Source organism: Tiliqua scincoides, chromosome 2 (genome assembly GCF_035046505.1).
Source record: "Tiliqua scincoides isolate rTilSci1 chromosome 2, rTilSci1.hap2, whole genome shotgun sequence".
NCBI lineage: Eukaryota > Metazoa > Chordata > Lepidosauria > Squamata > Scincidae > Tiliqua > Tiliqua scincoides.
Genome location: NC_089822.1, coordinates 166,989,201 through 166,999,934, shown reverse-complemented (window position 1 = coordinate 166,999,934; position 10,734 = coordinate 166,989,201). Strand labels below are relative to the sequence as shown.

At 43.0% G+C, this 10,734-nt stretch overlaps 1 long non-coding RNA gene across 1 annotated transcript; it reads right to left on the bottom strand.

The window, feature by feature from the left end:
* Positions 1-5,123: 5,123 nt before the first annotated feature.
* Positions 5,124-8,860, bottom strand: LOC136640077 (uncharacterized). Its single transcript, XR_010793759.1, has 3 exons — positions 8,783-8,860; positions 6,970-7,077; positions 5,124-5,227 (listed from the first exon to the last, which is right to left on the bottom strand). It is a non-coding gene; the product is annotated as an uncharacterized lncRNA (long non-coding RNA).
* Between the last annotated feature and the right edge of the window lie 1,874 nt (positions 8,861-10,734).

The window sequence follows — 10,734 nt, the reverse complement described above, 5'->3', positions numbered from 1 at the left end:
AGAGGGGAAAGGCAGGAGAAATTTCAGGGCGGGTCAAGGGAAGGCATGGGTGGGGAGGAGTGGATCTTGGTGGCAGAGGTATGAGCCAGATATTACCCCATCTTTCCCAGGCTGTCCTGCCCCTTTTCTTGGACCTACACCAGTAAAATGGCTGGCACAAGCTCGAGAAGACCCATAGGCAATCAGGCAGCCTATTGGGGGTAAGCCCAAAGCATTTTTACTTACCTCCCGGCTTTCCAATTGCCCCACCACCACCACCATTGGTGCAGCACATGCTCTGTCAGTATAGCTGCATTGGCACCAATGGTGGGGGGGGACAGAATTGGGCAGTAATTTCCTTCCCTGTCACCAATCTAAAAAATTAATTGATTGGATATCTTCCATGATTTTATGGATCTTCTGTAGATGGCACATGGTAACTTTTAAGACATCTTCTTGCAGAGCACCTGGTGTCTAGACAGTGTACCTACATGAAGCATTGACGCTGCTAGACAAACCTGTAATGGGTATATTTGTCACTAGCTACTAGCCATGCAAAACGTCCACAGGTAGTGTACCTCCGAGTCTGGATGATTGGGATAGAAAACACAGAGAGAGGCTGTAACAGTCCATCATTTTCTGCTTTTGGGCTTCCTACAGGCATCTGATTGGTCCCTGAAGGAAACAGACTTGTGGACCAACTTGACCTTGCTGTCATTCTGCAAGCTCTTGTTTCATTCTTAAAGGCATTTTGTAACTGATTCTGCAGTTGAAAAACCAAAAAGAAAATAATTTCAGTGGAGCAAAAATGGTGATTTCAAGACTCAGACAACATATCTGTTCCTTTCACAAACTGCAGTAATGTTGCTCCACCAGGTGGAATCTGCAACTTGCTTTGCAATTGCATGATGGGGGTCAAATTAGCCATCATTCAGGTTACATTTCTCTGAATCCCATGATCTGGAAAAGTTAAGAAGCATTTGTGACAAGTTTCATGCTAAGAGAGAATTCCACTATACGGAACAGATAATGAAGTTGGAGAAGAAGCACTCCCTGCCCTTGACTTGGTTTCTGGTTTTGAGACACAGAAAAGTAAAAGACATAGGAAATATGCCGCATGAGAACCTCTTGTTTGCAAATAACATGGTACTTTAATACAATCAGTCAGTGGTTAGATGCAATCTTACTTTCAATGATATTAAAGCATTGTCTGCAAAAAACGGAGAAGTGAATATGGACTATAGTGGCAAGTACTATATCCTGTCCAGTGGCATCTCTAGGGGTGTGTGGGCCACACCAGGTGATGCGCAAGAGGGCGGTAACACCACTACTGGCCAAAATTGTTAAGATTGTGAATTTTAGGAATAATATCCTAAATAGGAATAGTTTAGAATAGTTATTTGATTTTTCTCTGTAAACCACTTTGTGAACTTTTAGTTGAAAAGCGGTATATAAATACTGTTAATAACAATAACAATAACAATAACAATAACAATAACAATAACAATAACAATAATGCTATATATTATTTGATGTGTAATTTAATTCAGAATGTAATGGAACAAACAATGTTGAAATATATCTATTCTATCAAAAATTATAACAAAAAAGCCCAGCAGAGGTGGGGTGATGATGTGTTGCCATGCCCACCACCTGAGGCATTGCCATGCCCACTACATGGGAGGAGGTCCATCATGGGGGGTTACATGCTGGTTTCCTGCACCAGGTGATGCAAACCCTGATGATGCCACTGATTATGTCTTTAGACCAGTGGTTCTCAAACGTTTAGCACCGGGACCCACTTTTTAGAATGACAATCTGTCCAGGGCCCACTGGAAGTGATGCCATTAACCTGGGAGTGATGTCATGGCTGGAAGTGACATCATCAAACAGGAAGCGCTTTCCTGAGAATACAGCAAGTACTGAAATTGCCCATGGCAAGCACTGAAATTGTGCCATTTTCCCTAGATAGGCAGGCTATAAATAAATTAAAATGAATAATTATGAATACTTAAATTCAAGTAGAACAATTAAATAAGGAGAGATGAGATGGGAAAGCAAGCCCTGTTCCACCAAGTGAATTCTCTCTGTAGCCTGCCTGCAATAACCTCAAGCCCCACTCCCCCCCCCCCAAATCAGTAAGTTTTTCAGCCCTACCCAGTGCCCTGTTCAATTTTAAGTTCTTATATTTAAGCCAGTTCAATGTGATGTGGGACAAAATCAATTTTAAATCCAACATGTTTTTGTTTAGGTTGGATTGAGATTCAAAGCTTCCCTCTAAACAGCATAAAAGCCCCAGAATGAGGAGGAAAGGAAATGAGGCTCCACTCTCTTGGGGAGAGGGGGAAAGGGAGGAATCTGGAAAAGATAAAAACCCTTTCCAATAAAGCAGTGGTTCCCAAACCTTTTAGCACTGGAGCCCACTTTTTAACTTACCACAACACCAGGACCTACCTAGCTTTACAAGACTAAAACAAAGTAAAAGTCTTATGAGATCAAGCCTCTTTTTACTGTACTATCGGGGGGGGGGGAATGGGAACTGCCTTCTGGAACACCTTTTGAGCTCCACATTCATTGGGTTGGGACCATTCTGATAACCTTGTACTTCCCTTTGCCTGATCTTCAACACAAGCCAAGGCACATTTGCTTACTCACGAGTAAACACAAATATGTAGCTTAGGGCGCAATCCTAACCCCTTATGTCAGTGCTTTTCAGCACTGGCATAGCGGTACCAATGGGACATGTGCTGCAACCTGCAGTTGGGTTTCACTTACGGAGACCTCCTCAAAGTAAGGGAATGTTTGTTCTCTTACCTCAGAGCTGCATTGCCCTGATGTCAGTGCTGGAAAGCACTGACACAAGGTGTTAGGATTACACCCTTAGTTTTGTTAAATTTGGAAGAAGGAACTTCCTTCTCGGGTGTTTCACTTTCCATAGGGCTCAATGCAGTTTCTTCGTCAGCTATCAGTTTGTCAGTTGCAGCTTTGCAACCCACCCACAATTAGGTGGCTACCCACCAAGTGGGTCACAACCACAGTTTGAGAAACCCTGCTTTAGATTTTATTCTAAAGACTATGCACCCTTATTCAGCATTCATGTTCATGTGTTCCTGAAGACATGGAAGTCATCCAATCATACAGGAAACCATTCCGGTACCATAGGAACAATTTTATTGCTTTGTTGTTGTAGCTTGCGTACTACTGTAACTTTGATTTTACTGAGTTCATAAGTAGCAGTTTTATTGTATTTTAATGACTTCTTTGGGGACACATATAATATTTTTATTAACCCAGGTAAAGTTTTCCAAAGAAAAGTAGTGGCATTTCTCATTGAATATCTCCCAGCCACCTAGCGACTCTGTATAGCCTGCAACACATGGACCCATGAAACAATACAGGGCAGAAAGAGTGCACCCTAAAAAATCCCAGAATCCATGGGGAGCTTTCTGACTAGAATCACAATGGAGAGAGGTGAAAAGCGGTGTGCCCCAAGGATCTGTCCTGGGACCCGTGCTTTTCAACCTCTTCATAAATGACCTGGAGACAGGGTTGAGCAGTGAAGTGGCTAAGTGGCTAAGTGGCTAAGACGACACCAAACTTTTCCGAGTGGTGAAGACCAGAAGTGATTGTGAGGAGCTCCAGAAGGATCTCTGCAGACTGGCAGAATGGGCAGCAAAATGGCAGATGCGCTTCAATGTCAGTAAGTGTAAAGTCATGCACATTGGGGCAAAAAATCAAAACTTCACATATAGGCTGATGGGTTCTGAGCTGTCTGTGACAGATCAGGAGAGAGAACTTGGGATGGTGGTGGACAGGTCGATGAAAGTGTCGACCCAATGTGCGGTGGCAGTGAAGAAGGCCAATTCTATGCTTGGGATCATTAGGAAGGGTATTGAGAACAAAACGGCTAGTATTATAATGCCGTTGTACAAATCTATGGTAAGGCCACACCTGGAGTATTGTGTCCAGTTCTGGTCGCCGCATCTCAAAAAAGACATAGTGGAAATGGAAAAGGTGCAAAAGAGAACGACTAAGATGATTACGGGGCTGGAGCACCTTCCTTATGAGGAAAGGCTACGGCGTTTGGGCCTCTTCAGCCTAGAAAAGAGACGCCTGAGGGGGGACATGATTGAGACATACAAAATTATGCAGGGGATGGACAGAGTGGATAGGGAGATGCTCTTTACACTCTCACATAATACCAGAACCAGGGGACATCCACTAAAATTGAGTGTTGGGCGGGTTAGGACAGACAAAAGAAAATATTTCTTTACTCAGCGTGTGGTCGGTCTGTGGAACTCCTTGCCACAGGATGTGGTGCTGGCGTCTAGCCTTGACGCCTTTAAAAGGGGATTGGACGAGTTTCTGGAGGAAAAATCCATTATGGGGTACAAGCCATGATATGTATGCGCAACCTCCTGATTTTAGAAATGGGTTATGTCAGAATGCCAGATGCAAGGGAGGGCACCAGGATGAGGTCTCTTGTTATTTGGTGTGCTCCCTGGGGCATTTGGTGGGCCATTGTGAGATACAGGAAGCTGGACTAAATGGGCCTATGGCCTGATCCAGTGGGGCTGTTCTTATGTTCTTATTCCTATACTGCAACAGTTGGACACTCAGCAAATGAACACACTTGGCCTGGCGGTTCCATATTTTACTGTATAATGCCAAACCCAGAATTTTGGAGCACTATTGGACCGGAAGCTCTGATTTCAGGCTGATTCACAATATTTTGGTGCATGGTTTAACACAGATTTGGGTAAGTAACTGCTACTTATGGAAATCTAAAAGAGAGACTTCTTCTGTGTGTGAAGTGTCCAGCTCCTTTTAACATTTGAACTCACGTATATCCTATTTCTGATGTTCACCAACATGAGGAAGTGAATTGTGGGAACAACATGTGGAGTTACAGGCATAGTTACTGTGTCTGTATAAAATGAGGAACATAAAGGTATGCCCGGGTATGCTCAGCTATGAAGGGAATGCATAACTACTAGGTAGCTTATTAGCAACAATTGTAATACTCTGGTACAGAATGTATTCAGTGTCCCATTTATGCCTCTCAAATACACAGAAATGCTGTGTATACAGGACAAGGTATAAGCTCCTGAGCTACACTTACATTTAAGACACGCCATCACAAGAGCAACTGTCAACATCACCAGAAAAATGAATAGCAGAGTAGCGATGATGAGCAAGGCTTTTCTGTCAATTCTTCTCTGTTGGTCAACCTTGGATTCAAACAGTGCTGTACAAATGACCAACAACAAGTACAGGGGTTATTGAAGGACCAGAGGACTCCAAAAGTAAGATTATTGCAAATTTAAATGGCACAGAACCCACCAACATGTATGAGAAAGGGAGGGAGCTCTCTCTAAGCGTATGAGTAAGGAGGGAAAAAACCGAATTAGGCAGAGAAACAGAAACTGGCATTCATCTGAATTACCCAGAAACTATTGAGGTCTTGGGAACAAATTCCAGGGGGATAGCAGGACACTCTTCTCTCATTATTCATACCTAGTTTATTCCTGAAAATGACCCTTGTAGCAAAAATCTGGATGAGTACAATTGTTACATTAATTTCAATGGGAAAAATTCTAACTTGTTCCAAAACCATTTCAAGTTCACCCCAAAATCACCCTAAATGCCTAATTCCATAAGGAAAGGTTGTGTGGCATGATAAAATGGAATAAACAGCAATTAATAACATTATACAGCATTAATAAAGTGTTAAAGTCAATGATAAAGAGGTTTCAGAACTTCTCACATCACATAATGAGGTTTAGCACCTCAAGCTCTTGTTTCAAACAATGCATAGTATGGATAAATGAAAATCCTTATATTAAGCGCACCAGTAAAGAGGAAAGAGTGTATTCAGCTGTTGCAGCAAAAACAACATTGTGGCACCTCAAAGACAAATATATTAATTTTCGGTAGACGCTTTCATGGACTACAGTCCACTTCATTTGACACATAAAGTGACGCCTGCATTAGGCGGTGCCCACATATACATGCCTAGGGATAAAAAAAGATCAGGTTATAAAAGATGGTTTCAATGGGCTATGACAGTGGTTCCCAAACTTTTTTGATTGGTAGCTCCCTTGACCTACTGGGTCATTGGCCACAGCTCTCCATTACAGCTACAACCCTATACAGATTGTGCCCAAAGAGCGGAGTCTTTATGGAGACCACCAGAACCATGATGCTTCAACTCCCAGTCCTTCAAGGAATCTGAGGCAACCAGAGGGAACTGAGGCATGCAGGGTAAGACTCTCTCTTATGCTACATTTTGGAGTTATTAAGAAGGCATGTTAGGAGATAGATAGGATAGAACCAGATAGGAGAAGCCATTATGTCAAGTTGACCTGCACAAAGAGAACATACATGTCATAGCTTTCCCAAAAGGAAAATTCCAGGATCTTGTGTAATCAAAGTTGTGGGACATAAACTTTGCCTTAGAAGGGTAAAATGACTTCCTAGTTAGAGCTAGAACCATGCACCAGTGTCATGATATGCCAAATAAGGAGATGGAAGTGACATACAGGGTCACATGCTCTGCCTTGTTTGTTTCAAGGTACTAATATGAGGTTCTGGGTGTGGTTCTCTGAGAAACTAGGAAGAAGCAGGGAGTAAATGTCTGTATCCAAAGTGCAAATTAAATTGTAAATAGCTGTGAATAAAGCCTCCAAAACGCTTTTAAAAGGTCTGTGACTGTTTGGCATTGCGTCAGTGAGAAGAATCCGAAATCTTGCCATCAAGAGAGAGTGGTAGCTGACAGACAATGTGTAGCTTGCACTGTCCACTAGAAAAAAATATGCTTATTGGATCAATCAGATTACACAAAATGCCCACATGTTTGAAGAAAGCATAATTTGACTTAAAATAGTTCTTGTGGATATTACATACTGCTTTAATAAAAAATTTTCAAAACATACTGCAAATGAACATTCATTCTTAATCTTGTTGAAAGTGCACTGAATTTGTTATTACCTATCTCTGTTGTCACTCCTTCCTCCAGCAATGTCCTCATCCACAAGTCAGGAAACATGTACTCATAGTCCTCTCCCTTCTCATTTTCATAGCTCTGGTCAGAAGACACTGAAAAGGTATTTTGTGATTCCAGTGTGATCTCAGTGGTCCTACTACATACTTAAGTCTGCACTAGATGAGCGTAGACTAGATATGAGAAACCCCCTGCTGGGACAATCCATTTTGGCTTACACACATTATGTTACTTTTCTATGCAGACAAAATTTCCACACAGGAATTTATTCTGCAAGTGCACACTTATGAATATTCTGCTGCATGTATATCAGTGTGCAACTGTGAGGTGTGAATGACCTATATACCAGCATGTTCTTTCCCATGGCAAAGGTTTTCCACTGAGGAAATGTGATAACATGGATGGGACTTGCAGCAAAATGTTGCTTCTCCCCAGCTCCTGTACCCAATTAGTTCAAGCAGGCCATCATCCACAGTGTTTTGCTTTTGTTTTGTTCCAAATGGCACCATTTGGAACATTCCATGGCTCTTGGGGCTGAATCTGTGTTTTTTATGAGAAGGGGGATTCCTTTTAATTTACCAGCTTATCTACTTTGTGGACCAGAAGTCTCCCAAGTACAAATAAAACTTTGCATGGCATGCAAACAGGAAGGCTGGCAATGATCTGCATCCACTGTTAATATATAGAATGCAGGTATTGAATGCACAAATTCTATACATACTGATCGAATTGTAAAACGTTGTCAAACTGTTTCCTAATAGTCACTTTGGCATGTGATTGCTGACCAGTAGTTTCTAAAGATTTTCAGGCCACCACCCCCTTAGTTCCATATACTGTATAAAAATGATTATTCAAATAGTGGTTTGCACAACCCACTAAGGGCACAATCCTAACCAGGTAATCCTTACTTCTACTCAGAAGTAAGTCCTATTTTGTTCATGGGGCTTACTCTCAGGAAAGTGAGGTTAGGATTGCAGCCTAAGGAAGATGACAACAATAAAATTCAAAACAGTAATAACTTGCACGTTTATTCAAAATCCAATTAAAACTTTTTTGTTTCAGAGGCCAATCCTATTAAACCCCCCACCCCACCCCACCCCACCCCACCCACACACACACCGATGCAGCTATGCCACAGGAGTGCAGTCCCGGAGGTCTCTTCTGGTCAAGGGAGTACATTTGTTCCCTTGGCTGGGAGTAAGCATCTTCCTCCCAAATGGTTTAGCTAGCACAAGAGGACCTGGGAAGATGGTTCAAATCAGAAAAGGGGATAGGATATCATGGCACTATCTAGCCTCCCCACCACCCCAGTTTCAGCCCTTGCTTGAGCTGACTTTAGCTAAGTGAAAATTTCCTTCTAACTATTAATTCACAAGGAAGATCATATCATCAAGTGCACTGGCTGGAAGGCATCCCCATTACACAAAAGGCTGGGAATCCAAGGGATGGAAGTCTTCTTAACTGATGTTGCCATTAAAAATGCCTGTGTTGCTTGCCTAAAGTTTGCAGAACTGCAACTGCTGAGATGTTAATTTGTCCACCTTAATCACTGCTGCTGCTTGTTGAAATCTTAATGAAGAGCCTCACAATGATTTATAAATTCCGTAGCAAGAGGTGAGACTGGCACATCTCTGGAGAATTGTGGCTGCCCTGCACAGTGGCAGAGGTTTAGAACTTCCATTAGGAACAGGAAGTGCCTCCCATCTAACAGTTACCAAGGGAAGGTTATTTTTGCCTGATATGTGAACATAATATCTAAGGCAGCCTTTCAAGAATACTTTCCCACCTTCCCAGTATTACCTGTTCTTGTGTGAGCTGAGGGCACTTTCCAGCTCTGGACCCATTTCTCTGTCATACAGTCATTCTCGTCATCCATGGTGGGGTGCAGTTGCATCTGTTACAGCTCTCAGGACAGAGGCGACCCAGCGACCGGATGCTTGAGCTATCAGTATCAGCTTCCCTTCTATCTAAAAAGCCACAGCCTTCTTAACTCCTCATTGGTCAGGGGAAAAAAATATTTTCTATTACTAGGTAAGAGCCAGTGGCCCACATGGTTCCCCAAGTTGGGTATATCATTTTTTGCAATCTAGCGACAGACAGCCTGTCACCAGCTTATGCACAAAGTCTGCTTCTTTGGCATCTGTCATTCTATTCTACCAGCTTGGCTATGAATCAACATCTGAAATCATAAACCCACTGTTGATGTGATTGCCAAAAACCAAATATGGTGTCAAAGTTTCGAAAGCTATCAAACTCCCAGTTCCAAATCCCTTTACCACTACAAAGGAAAACTCATTCTAAGCCTGTTTAACTCTCTGACAGAACCTGGGAATTTTAGTTCTGTGTAGAGATTAGTCCCTAATTCTTAAAGAATTATAAACTCCTCCATTAATACTACAATTTCTAGGGTTTTCTTGGAGAGAAGCCATGTCATTTAGGCCAAGTTTCAAACCTATTTATCTTTCTTGTTTGAGGAGTCTCTAGATGCATTTCAATATAGGTTGAGTCCTGACATAAAGTACCAGGCAGTCTCAAACTGGTTCCCCCAACAACCAGTCTCCTATACCACCAGGCCCATCCCATCAAGAAGCCTGGTTTTCAAGCCAAATGCCCAGGAGAAAGGATGCCCTCTAAGGAGAAGTTCTGGGTGAGATGTAAGCCAGCTGACCCAGCCTGGATATGATCAGCAGAAACCTCCAGTCCTTGGCTTCCAAGCCAGTTGAGCAGTATGACTTATCTGGGTAGCCAGACTCCCTTGTTCTCCATTGGGATCTCCATGGCAGGGTCTGTTGCATCCACAGGATCCTGAGCCCCATGTCAGGCCTTGTGGCCTGACACAGGGACTCCTTGATCCTTTCCTCCAAGGAGCTGCTGTGGGCTGCCCAGCATGTGCTGGATGCTGTGGTAGCCATTTCGGTGCCGCGGCAGCCTCATGTGCTGGGCAGCTCAGGATTGGGCTGTACGTCTCTGAATCTTGGCACAGAGATTGGGTCATCTTCTGCCTCTGCTTCTCTAACCAGTGAAGGGGGACCAAGTGTCCTGTTCTCCTCAGGATCTTATCAAGCCCTATTCCCATTTAAGCCCATCTTGGAAGCAGAGTGTGCGACGCCATCTTAGAAGAAGCATCCCTCCAAATTGCTCAGTAAGCATTATTCTCAGCCTCAGAATACTCTGCAAACCCTGAAGGTGTCCACAGTTGATGCTCCCATTGCTGCCTTGTCTTCACATGCTGTGATACCATTAGACAGCAAAGGGGGACCAAGGGACCCTTGTGATAAAAGGGATCAAATTGGCCCTCAAGAGAGAAACCTCTTCTTAGGCTCTCAGGGCAGCTGCTACTAACTTTCTGGTGTCTAGAGCTACCTATTTTTTGGGCAGAAGAGCTGGCCAAGACAGACTCCAACCTATCCAAGAGTGCCAAGGATATCCTGAAGAAAATTGCTCTGTGAACAGCCTTTTCCACAGATGCCTCTCCTGATTCTTTTCAATTTACTGTAAGATCCATGGCCTCTGCCTTAGTGACTAGGAGAAACATCTGGCTCCGACCTTGAGATGTTGACGCAGGCTCCTGGGCCAGATTGGCCTTTCAGGGGAATAAACTTTTAGGTGGGGCACTAGATCCCATTCTTGTTGAGAACAGGGATAAGAAAAAGGTTTTGCCTACCCTTCAAAATGACAAATCCAAATATAAACAACACCAGTCCTTTTATGGTCACAAGCAATCCTTTCCTCTTAAGAGTCAATTCAAGTTT